We start from the raw sequence: 10,777 nt of genomic DNA, 5'->3' as shown, positions 1-10,777 counted from the left end.
TGGGTTGGGAAGATCCTCTGGAGTAGGAAATAGCAATCCGCTTCAGTCTTCTTGCTTGGAAAATTCCATGGACAGAGGAGCCTGGTGGGCTACACAGTCCATGAGGTCACAAAGAGTCAGACACGACTGACTGAGCACAACAGCAATTCAACTCCAGCACTCTTGCCTGGAAAATCCCATGGACGGAGGAGCCTAGTAGGCTGCAGTCCATGGGGTCGCTAAGAGTCGGACACGACTGAGCGACTTCACTTTCACTTTTCACTTTCATGCATTGGAGAAGGAAATGGCAACCCACTCCAGTGTTCTTGCCTGGAGAATCCCAGGGACGGGGGAGCCTAATGGACTGCTGCCGTCTATGGGGTCGCACAGAGTCAGACATGACTGAAGTGACTTAGCAGCAGCAGCAGCAGCAGTTTGAGAAAATACTCATTATAATGTATAGTGCTTTTTCATGGTGCCTCAGATGGTAAAGAATCTGACTGCAGTGCAGGAGAATGGGGTTCAACCCCTGGGTCGGGAAGATCCCCTGGAGAAGGGAATGGCTACTCACTTCAGTATTCTTGTCTGGAGAATTCCACGGACAGAGGAGCCTGGCGGGCTACAGTCCATGGGGTCACAAAGACTTGGACATGACTGAGTGACTAACAATTTTTCACTTTTAGTTAACCTTACAGGAATCTTCAAGGCTGTATATTATCACCCTGCTTGTTTAACTTATATGCAGAGTACATCATGAGAAACGCTGGGCTGGAAGAAGCACAAGCTGGAATCAAGATTGCCGGGAGAAATATCAATAACCTCAGATATGCAGATGACACCACCCTTATGGCAGAAAGTGAAGAGGAACTAAAAAGCCTTTTGATGAAAGTGAAAGAGGAGAGTGAAAAAGTTGGCTTAAAGCTCAACATTCAGAAAACGAAGATCATGGCATCCGGTCCCATCACTTCATGGGAAATAGATGGGGAAACAGTGGAAACAGTGTCAAACTTTACTTTTTGGGGCTCCAAAATCACTGCAGCCATGAAATTAAAAGACGTTTACTCCGTGGAAGGAAAGTTAAGACCAACCTAGATAGCATATTCAAAAGCAGAGACATTACTTTGCCAACAAAGGTCCGTCTAATCAAGGCTATGGTTTTTCCTGTGGTCATGTATGGATGTGAGAGTTGGACTGTGAAGAAGGCTGAGCGCCGAAGAATTGATGCTTTTGAACTGTGGTGTTGGAGAAGACTCTTGAGAGTCCCTTGGACTGCAAGGAGATCCAACCAGTCCATTCTGAAGGAGATCAGCCCTGGGATTTCTTTGAAAGGAATGATGCTAAAGCTGAAACTCCAGTACTTTGGCCACCTCATGCGAAGAGTTGACTCATTGGAAAAGACTCTGATGCTTGGAGGGATTGGGGGCAGGAGGAGAAGGGGACGACAGAGGATGAGATGGCTGGATGGCATCAATGACTCGATGGATGTGAGTCTGGGTGAACTCTGGGAGTTGGTGATGGACAGGGAGGCCTGGCGTGCTGCGATTCATGGGGTCGCGAAGAGTCGGACACGATTGAGCGACTGAACTGAACTGAACAGGAATCTTAAATTTTTTTTTTATGGTAAAGAACATTTATTTGAAGTTCAACGATTTCTTCTGTTTCATTTCAGTTTCCTTTTCTGCTGATAAATTCATGTAAAATTAAATTTAATACTTTTTATTAAAATAGCATATATAGCATTATCCCATTTTTATTAAAGTATTTCTGACTTTCTCTCTACATATGTATCCAATTGTTTGGCTTTCTCTTCATATAAATGCAGAGAAAGTTATCTGCAATGATGTTTACCTAATGTTAATAATGGTTATTTCTGGTTGATAATTAGCTTTGATCTTGTACTTTTCTGCTTTGCTTAAGTTCTTTATGATGAACATATGTATATTTTTAAAAATCAAAACTATACAGTGATTTTCTTTTCTGTTTATTGTTGTAGAAACCCCTGAACATAACCATACCAAGAAGTTAACAGTGTTTTTAATTCTGAGTGTTGGTAACGGGATACTATTTTTTTCCTAAGAATAGATACCAAGAGTAGTTATCTATTGCTTTTTCCTGTAGTTTTCAAATTTTTAAAAATAAAAAATCCTAAATTAAAGAAAGTGATGCAAATAAAAAGAAAGAAATAAACATTTTGCAGAAGGCACACTTTGAAGGAAAGCAAATGATCCTAGTTTGGGATATTGACTAAAGTCTGGAAGTGATCAGAAGAGAAGGGGTTAATGCTGTAGGAATCAGCAGGGTAGAGACTCGGAATTGAAGGACTAGCCTGTGAGCAACTACAGAGAGCACCTGCAAATTCTCTGATGCAAAATGTGGCCATTTCAGCTAAGATTGGCATGGGGTAGTAGATTGGTAGGTAGGTAAGCAGATAGATGATATAGAGACATATAGTTAGATGATTGGTGATGGATAGATTGGGATCCAGAGGAGAATCCCGGATGGAAAGAAGCTAGATGATGAAGAACAAAAGAATTTTGGTGGACTGCCTCTTCCCTCCCTACTTTTGATGAGGGGTTTCTCAATTCTCCATGTTTATATGGAGTACCCGGTAGGTAGAGCCTGGATTTTAAAATAAAGTTGGAGCTGGAAAAACTCCTCTGGGGGCTTGTGAACGTTTGAAGCAGTGTAGTGTAAGACTGGAATTCATCTCTTGGACAGTTCTGGGAGTGACCTCTTCATCAGGGCAGCAAGTGCCTGTCCATTTTTCTTGGGGAATCTCTGAAACATGGGTGAAGTGTACCAGCATCAGCATCTGCAGCCTGCAAGGTTCTGGCTTGTTTAGGACGTACCTGGTACGTTAGGAGAGTCTGGTCCCGTGCAGTTAGGGTCCTGCCTACACCCCACTCCCCATCCAACACCTGGATTTACAATATTCTCACAGTGGCTTGTTCCTGTCCTCTTTTCTTACGTTTTCTCCCGAGATATCTGGAGCCAAGAACCAGGCATCACTAGGTGTGGGAGCTGCGTTCCCCCAAACCTACAGATCTTCTTGGGGGCGGGGTGACTGTGCGTGGAACTGGGCATGAGTTACTGTTGAGCTTCCCTCACCCAACAGAGTTATTCCGAAAACGGGAAGTCATTCTTTTTTTTTCTTTTCCATTATGGTTTATTAAAGATCCTGAATGGTTCCCCGCGCTGCACAGCAGCACCCATCCTGTGTATGTTTGCATCTGATAATCCCAAACTCCCAATCCTTCCCTCCCCCAGGCAACCACAAGTCTGTTGTGTTTTTGTTTCCTCAGATACATTCATTTGTGCTGTATTTTAGAGTCCTTCTGATTGTCACATCTGGGCCCTGCTGTTCAGGCCACATGCGTGTGGCTCAGAGCTGTCCAAAAGGAGAGGTGTGTCCCGAGGACATAAAGGACACAGGCTTTGCACTGGGGAGAGGCGGATTTTCTTCTCTCTCTCTGGGGCCAAAATGAGTGGTCTTTGAGTTGTGCAGACTCCTGGAGACTCCTAGGACTGTTCCCCCTACCTGGAATCCTGCTAGGAGCTGGGCAGACTCTAGGTCAGATTTTGACTATGAGCTTTAAGACCAAAAACATCTGGTAGCAGTTGCAATTAGTTTCCACCTTCAGTAAAGTTGTCGTAAGGTATCAGTTTGGTCTTGGATGAGTTGGAGGGTGGAGACACTGGCCTGCGTCCAGGACTGAGAAGACACACTAAGGAGGGTGGTGGGTGCGGTGGCTGGAGAATCAGATTATGAGCTGGTAGGCGGTGATCCCCTGTGTGGAGCTGTGTGGGGTGGTAGAGAGGGGGAGTCACATAATAAGAAATGACCAGAGTCCTATGAACATGTTTGCATTCTGCGGGGAGGCTCAGAAGTCCACGGAGAGGAATCCTGGGAAGCACTGCCCCCACCCTCCCCCGTCACAGGAGATGGATGCTTGGACTTGTTATGGGACTGTTAAAGGAACGGTGACCCCAGAAATCTGGAGGATGGAGGCATTTGGGTTGCTTAGGTCGAGTGTGCATCTCCCCGTCCTCATTTCAGGAAATGCACAGCTATTCTCACCTGAGCGTTTGTGGGCGGCTCTAAAACCCTGAGTTTAAAGGTACTTGACATGACTAACGGGAGGGCCCTGAGCCAGCTGCAGCCAAGATCCCAGAGGCGGGGGTGCTGTGGGCTCCCACCCCTGAGAACCAGGGGCTGGATGAGCTGCACTCCTGCCTGGGGCCCCCTCTGCTCACACACATGCCTGCCGGGCTGCATTCCCCCCACAGCTTCACGTTCCTTGTCCCAACTGGACTTTCTTCTTTTTTTAGGCACTGCAGGAGTGGTTTTAGGAACTGAAATTTCCCTGTTCTCTACTTCATTTCATCCCTACAACACAGCTTATGAAAAATGGACCTTTTTTTCTCTTTTTCCACCCTAACTTCCCCCCTTCCATCTCCATTGTATTTTTTATTTAAAAACAAATCATTTGTTTCTTCATATTTTAAAAACGTATTTATTTGTCTGTGCTGGGTCTCTGTTGCTGCTCGGCCTTTTCTCTAGCTGTGGCAAGCAGGAGCTACTCTCTAGCTGCCATGCGTGGCTTCTCATTGCGGTGGCTGCTCTTGTTGCTGAGCATGGGCTCCAGGCCTGTGGGCTCAGTGGTGTGGCTCTCGGGTTCTAGAGCACAGGCTCAATAGTTGTGGCGCACAGGCTCAATAGTTGTGGCGCACAGGCTCAATATTTGTGGCACACAGGCTTGGTTGCTCCGAGGCATGTGGGATCTGCCCAGAGCAGGGATTGAACCCATGTCTCTTGCATTGGCAAGTAGATTTTTTTTTTTATCATTAAGCCACCAGGGCAGCCCTTGTTTCTTCGTATTTTTTAACATAACTCATATGCCTATGGTAAAAATTTGATCTCGCTTAATCTGGGGGACTATAAGCTTGAGAAGCCTGCAAGGTATTGCAATTGGGCTGTTTTGTTTTTCTGGGGCCAAAAGGCACCTGCTGCTGTCGGGCAGAGTCTTGAGTGTTGTGGGGACTAAGCTGTGGTGCCCGAGGGCAGAGGAGCGACCACTGGAGGGCGCTCAAGTCGTGGCTGCGCCGGTCGTGGTCGTGGCCTTGCTTGGTGGTAGTGGCCTTGCTTGGTAGGAAGGGGGCGCTGTGGAGCCAAGCAACCCAACACTGTAACTTCTGCCCCTGCCAGTCACACCTTGAAGAATTCACCTTGTGCTCCGTCGTTCAGTCATGTCTGACTCTTTGCGACCCCCTGGACTGTAGCCCTCCAGGCTCCTCTGTCCATAGAATTTTCCAGGCAGGAATAGTGGAGCTGGTTGCCATTTTCTACGCCAGGGGATATTCCTGACCCAGGGATTGAACTGGTGTCTCCTGAGTCTCCTGCATTTGCAGACAGATTCTTTACCACTGCACCTCATGGGAAGCCCCTCTGGAGACCCACTTGGTATGTTGCAAGTCCTCCACTTGGTCCAAGGGCACCCCACCAGCAAACTCTACCATCTTCTACAACTCAACCCTTATGTTCGGGGCCTTAAGGCACCTAGGCAGGGTACCTTAAAACATGACTACATTTCATCTTCACAATAACCCTAGAAGGGAGATGTTATTATTCCTATTTTATGAAGGGGAGCAAGTGGAAACTTAGAAAAAATAGGGAAGTGGTTCAAGGTCAGGATCATTCTACTAGCAAGGAGTGGGGCTGAGAATCTCAACTCGCACCACTGACCCCAAAGTCCAAGCCACAAGCCACTACTTCTCTGTGTTGCCCCCAGAATCAAGCTGAGAAAGCATCGCAGTGCTTGTGGGGAAGGGGAGGGTTTTGGCCGAGCAGCAAGAAGCCCACTAACCCTGCCCAGGGACCAGGTGTCATGGAACTGCCATTCCATGGGGGTCGCTCTGCTTTTCACAGGGAGCCATCAGGCCTGACCAGGAAGTGGAGGCTTACCTTTTGGTTCAGTCTGACTAGGGATGCTGGTGTGCAGGATGTGTGGTATGTGGTGAGCAGCTGCTCTCCCTGAGGGTTCCTGGGTCTCAGCCAATGACACCAGGGCTGTGAGGCTGCTTGCTGGCTCAGGGGCAGCTCCAGGTGTGGGTGTTCCTGGCTTATCTGAAGGGTGGGGCTGGAGTCCTGCTGAGCTCAGTCTTCAGCCAGGAGGAAGGTGCAGCCTCACTCCAGGGAGGCTCGCATCCGTGCAGCACAGTAACCCAAGGCTGTTTCAAAATGGGGGTGTAGGGTAAGGATGGGAGTGCTCTCTGGGGAACAGGGAAGCACAGGGCAGGTCTTGTCAGTCTAAGCTTCCTGTGACACCCCATGGTCAACAACCAGCTTCTTAGAACTAGAAGTACAGACCAAATTAGCCACAAGAGGAACTTGTCTGAAATCCTCATTTTACAGATGAGGAAACTGAGACTTGAGGGAGGCTGTGACTCATCTCAAATGACAAAACCAGCGAGGGGCAGAGGGGAACAGGCTTCTGACTTCTCAGCACACTTTTGGGCTACCCCAGGCCTTCCCTGCAGGGACCCTGGGGTCTTCTGCTATCTTATTGGAGACTAAACCCATGCTCTCCCCTCCTTACTCCCTGCGCCAGCTCCTCCTAGGCCAAACCACACATTCCCTTCCATTGCCCCAGCTCTTCACTCCCACTTCCAGGCCTTAGCTCACGCTGTCCCCCTGCCTGGCCTGCAATGCTGCACCCTGACCCCACTGGCTTGCCTGTAGAATGCCTCCTCATTCTTTACAACCTGTATCAAATATTACCTTCTCCAGTCTCCCCACCTGGAAGCAGTTCCCTCTTCCTCTTTATTCCTGAATCCACTGTTTGGGCTTTTCTGTGGGAGGAGTTATCTGCTTTCTCTCTTTTTATCACATCAATTAACACCCTGTGAGTCTTCCTTGAGACACTGGGAGATGAGAAGTGTGAGTACTGTAAACCCCTGTTTGGACATGAGAAATCTAAGACTCAGAATGTTAGATGAGCAGAAGCCAGGCCTCCTGACTCCCACACCATCTGGGTGGGAGCCAGCCTGCTTCCTCTGCAGAACCACCTCTGTTGTCTCTGGGAATGAATCTTCTGGAGTTGTGCAGTGCACAGCCTGGGCAACTGTATTTTACAGCCCTGCCTTGGTGTCAGGCTCAAGGTCCTACTTGAGGCAGATGCTCCATAAATGTGGGCGAATTCAGCAGAACCACAATTCAGAGGTAGGTCTCTTTTCTTTTCCTTCCCTCCCTGCTTCCTTTCCCAACCTGTTTCCCTGCCTTTAACTCCCTGCGTTTTCCCACTGAATTTTTCATTGGGAAGAAGCACATTTAGAGATGTGAAGCGCACACTTTGCTGGGCTTCAGCTTTGATGAATCTTTGATGCTGACCCTGGGGAGGCTGAGGCTGCGGCAGACTGGGGGAGGTGAGGGAGGAGCTGGGAGGGGCCTCTATGCCTGACTCTCCCTCTTTTGCATCTTGGTGTGGGGGCAGAATTCAACCCTGCCTCATGCTTGGCGGGCCTGGCTGCGCTCTGCACCCCAGACGTGTGTGGATGGGAGGGCTGAAGTGTGTGCAAGCTGTGTGTGGGCGGGGCCAGCACAGGCTGGGGGCAGGGTAGCCAGAAGTCACACCACCAGACACCACCCACTCCAACCTCAGCTCCCTCCACTCCCCCTCCCTCCTCCTGGGGCTTTGAGGTCACACCAGTTTCTGGCTGTGCGGCTTTGATGAGTCGTTTAACCTTTCTGAATCTTAGTTCTTCAAAGCAAATTGGAGATGCTAATCCCTTCCTCTGCAGGCCAGTGTGAGTAAATGAGATACCTATTGACTGGGCCTGACTCATGCTACAGGCTCAGTAAAAACCAATCTTCCTACCCCTCCATTCAAATCCACTTTTTGGCAGGTTTTAACACCAGTGAGTGCAGTGCTGTGGGCAGGGCGGGCCCTGCCCTGAGGTCTGATACTCAGCTTAGCCCTGTCTACACAAGCAATAGAGGATAATTCAAAGTGCTGTTCTTGGCATCCCAAGCCGTGAGTTTGAGTTCTGAGCTGACTCAGGGTTATGCCTGTGACTCCAACAGCCCCTTGCGTGGGGGGCAACCCTGCCTGAGTCACAGCTGGGTGCCCCCGTGATACCCAGCACAGGTGCCTGGCCTGGAGCACCGCTCAAGTTGTGTAGCTCAAGTTAAAGGCAGGGAAACAGGTTGGGGAAGGAAGCAGGGAGGGAAGGAGAAGAAAAGACAGCTACCTCTGAATTGTGGGGGGTAGAGTATGGTGGCAGTGGGCCTTTGAGTGTGATGAGAATGCCAGCCATTCACTCCCTCAGAGCCTCTCTCTGCACAGGCTCTGCCAAGGTCATAGGCTCATTACCCTAAGAACAGAGGGGGATTTGTTTTGTGGCCCTGCCTCAGTAATTTGCTTCATATCATCTCATCATGCACCCTTTACTAAAACCCATGGCTGGGACTCTGCTGTGAGCGGCTGCACAAACGCCTCGGCCTGGGCTCAAACCACTGACACTTCTTTCTCCCCGCATTTCTCTGTTGGCTGAGATGGAACAGCTGGCCCACTGAGGCTGCGTCCAGTAGGCCAGCCACTCTGCCCTCTCTGGAGCTTCTCCAGGGCCCCTTCGGGCGTTTCCAGCAGAAGATAACTGGATAGCACAGGGCTCACCATCAGCCCAGCTCTGCTCCCCAGACCTTCCCCTGCAGGTTGACTCTGAAGTGGCGAATGTGTGTCAGTGTGTCTGGATTCACAAACCCCAAGTGTCCCCTTGGCTTTTAAGGTCCTTTCCACTCTGAGGGTCTGTAACTCTAGGATTAACCTTGCAAATGCGTAATGGATTGTGGAGGTCCTTACCTTGTCAGGGATGTCAGGGACCTTTCAAATCCCTTGGATCCTCTCTTGAACTACCCTCAGGTCTGCTTTCATGGGTTGGTCAGCTGTCTCAGATTTCTCCCTCTATTTGGAGTCAGCAAGGTACCCAGACAGTCACCCTCCCCAGCTCTCCCCACCCCTTCAGTAGTCCTGTCAGCCACACCCAAGTGCGCATGACTTAATCAGATTTCTCCCCCTCACTGTCCCCAAAGGAAGGGGATTTTGACTGAAGTAGAGTAAGGGCCTAGATTACTCAAGAAGCTCTAGTGAGCCCTGCCTTTCAGAATCACTCAGCTTTGCATCAGTCTGTATAAGCAGCAGAGTGTAAGGATGAGAAGACAGCTGCCCTTGGCATTGAAAGGCCTTGTTTGAGCAGAAGAAAGTGCTCTGGGGCGGGCAGGCCTGGAGGCTTTCAGGAGGGCCCCTGAAGACCGGGAGCCAGGGGTCTCCCTCTGGGACTTTGCCCCCAGGCCGAGGGATAGAACGGGCATCCAGGTTCCTCTGTCTGTGCCCAATACCCATCTTGCTGCCCAGATGGCCCTGAGGCATCTGAATGCTGGAGCCTGAGTTACAAACACCTAACCACCAGCAGGGGTCGCTGTTTTGGTGTCTAAGACCAAGCTAGAGGGTGGTGTCTGGGTTTGAGGGGAGAACCTGAGGGCTGGAAAGTGAAGGCGTGACACTTCCTTAGGGATGGGGGTGTTCTGCAGCTGGAGAGCAGATGGCTTGAATTTGGCACCCAAATCTGAGCCTCCTAGTGAGGATGTGGCATCCTGAACACCCCCCCCACCGCCAGGATGGGGGGGGCCAGGTTCAGTTCTCAGGCCCCTGGCCCTTCACATGCCCCCATGCCCCAGGTGGAGGAATCTTGCAGGGCTGTCCCCTCTGCCACAGTCATCATCGTGATCTGGGGAGCTGGGAAGCGCCTTGGGAACACAGCATGTGCAGTTAAGAGGCGGGGGCCTGGGGCTGACTCCCCCACCCCTTGGGAGGCCCTGTCTGTGCAGTGACGGGTGGACGAGAGGTGCCCTGAGGGATGTTCGGGCGTCTTGGCTCTGTCACTCCTACCAGCCAGAACAGCCCCAAAAAGGGTCAGATGCTGGAGTCTGGGGAGGTGCGCCTGTCGCCGGGATGTTTGGACTCCAGGCATTTCGCAGAAGCATGTGGAGTGGGCAGCTGAATGACAGTTTCTGAATGGCTTCTTGTCCTGCCAGCTCCCTTCACTGCTGGCAGGAAACTGCCCCATCAGAGAGCCCGCATCTGGCTTTCAGAGGATTTCCTCCATTAACACACCCAGGGACAGAAGTAACGCTGGAGTCACTGCCACTGGGACTAGGATCATTGTAGGGGGCGCAGCTCCAGGACTCAGGGCGCTTGTGGGAGCAAGAGGGGCCCGGCGAGCGGAGAACTCAAAGACAACTTCCTCCATGCGGCTGTCTGACCTTTGCCTCCAGAGCTTCACTGAGCCTAAACTCTTACACAAACCTGGTTTTCATAGAGCTCAAGGTACCTGAGGGTGGGGGTGGGGGGTGGGAGTGGGTACATAGCTTCTATCCTGCGTCACGGATGAGGGCCCCAAGGTTCACGGTGACTTGCCCAAAGTCACAGAACCAAGATTCAGCAGAGCTGGGTTTTGTGGCTGTAAGATCCAGCTGGGCCCCATGGCCCCATGTGGGCTTGGGGTGATTTAGGGAAAATCATAGGTTTCTGCAGCCGCGTGGTCACTTCAGGGTCAGTCCAGGCAGGGTTTCAGGGCCCCTGGACTGGGGCTGGGGCTTTTGGCCCGAGGGAGAAAGTTGTGAGAGCTGCTGGCTGGGCTGCATAAAGAGTTTTGGAATTAGAAGGGAACTCAAACTTTGGTGAGGTCAACCCCACCCTCTCTGTTTACAGCAGAAATGCCTGAGGCTCAGAGGGGCCAAGAT

The 10,777-nt window shown here is 50.6% G+C and overlaps 1 long non-coding RNA gene across 1 annotated transcript; it reads right to left on the bottom strand.

Moving 5' to 3' along the window:
* Positions 1-2,929: 2,929 nt before the first annotated feature.
* On the bottom strand, positions 2,930-8,954 carry LOC138989488 (uncharacterized). The gene is made up of 3 exons (XR_011465787.1): positions 8,838-8,954; positions 5,942-6,207; positions 2,930-3,777 (listed from the first exon to the last, which is right to left on the bottom strand). It is a non-coding gene; the product is annotated as an uncharacterized lncRNA (long non-coding RNA).
* Positions 8,955-10,777: the final 1,823 nt, after the last annotated feature.

The sequence above is a fragment of the Bos mutus genome, chromosome 10 (genome assembly GCF_027580195.1).
Source record: "Bos mutus isolate GX-2022 chromosome 10, NWIPB_WYAK_1.1, whole genome shotgun sequence".
In the NCBI taxonomy this organism is placed as follows: Eukaryota; Metazoa; Chordata; class Mammalia; order Artiodactyla; family Bovidae; genus Bos; species Bos mutus.
This window is presented reverse-complemented; position numbering and strand designations above follow the sequence as displayed.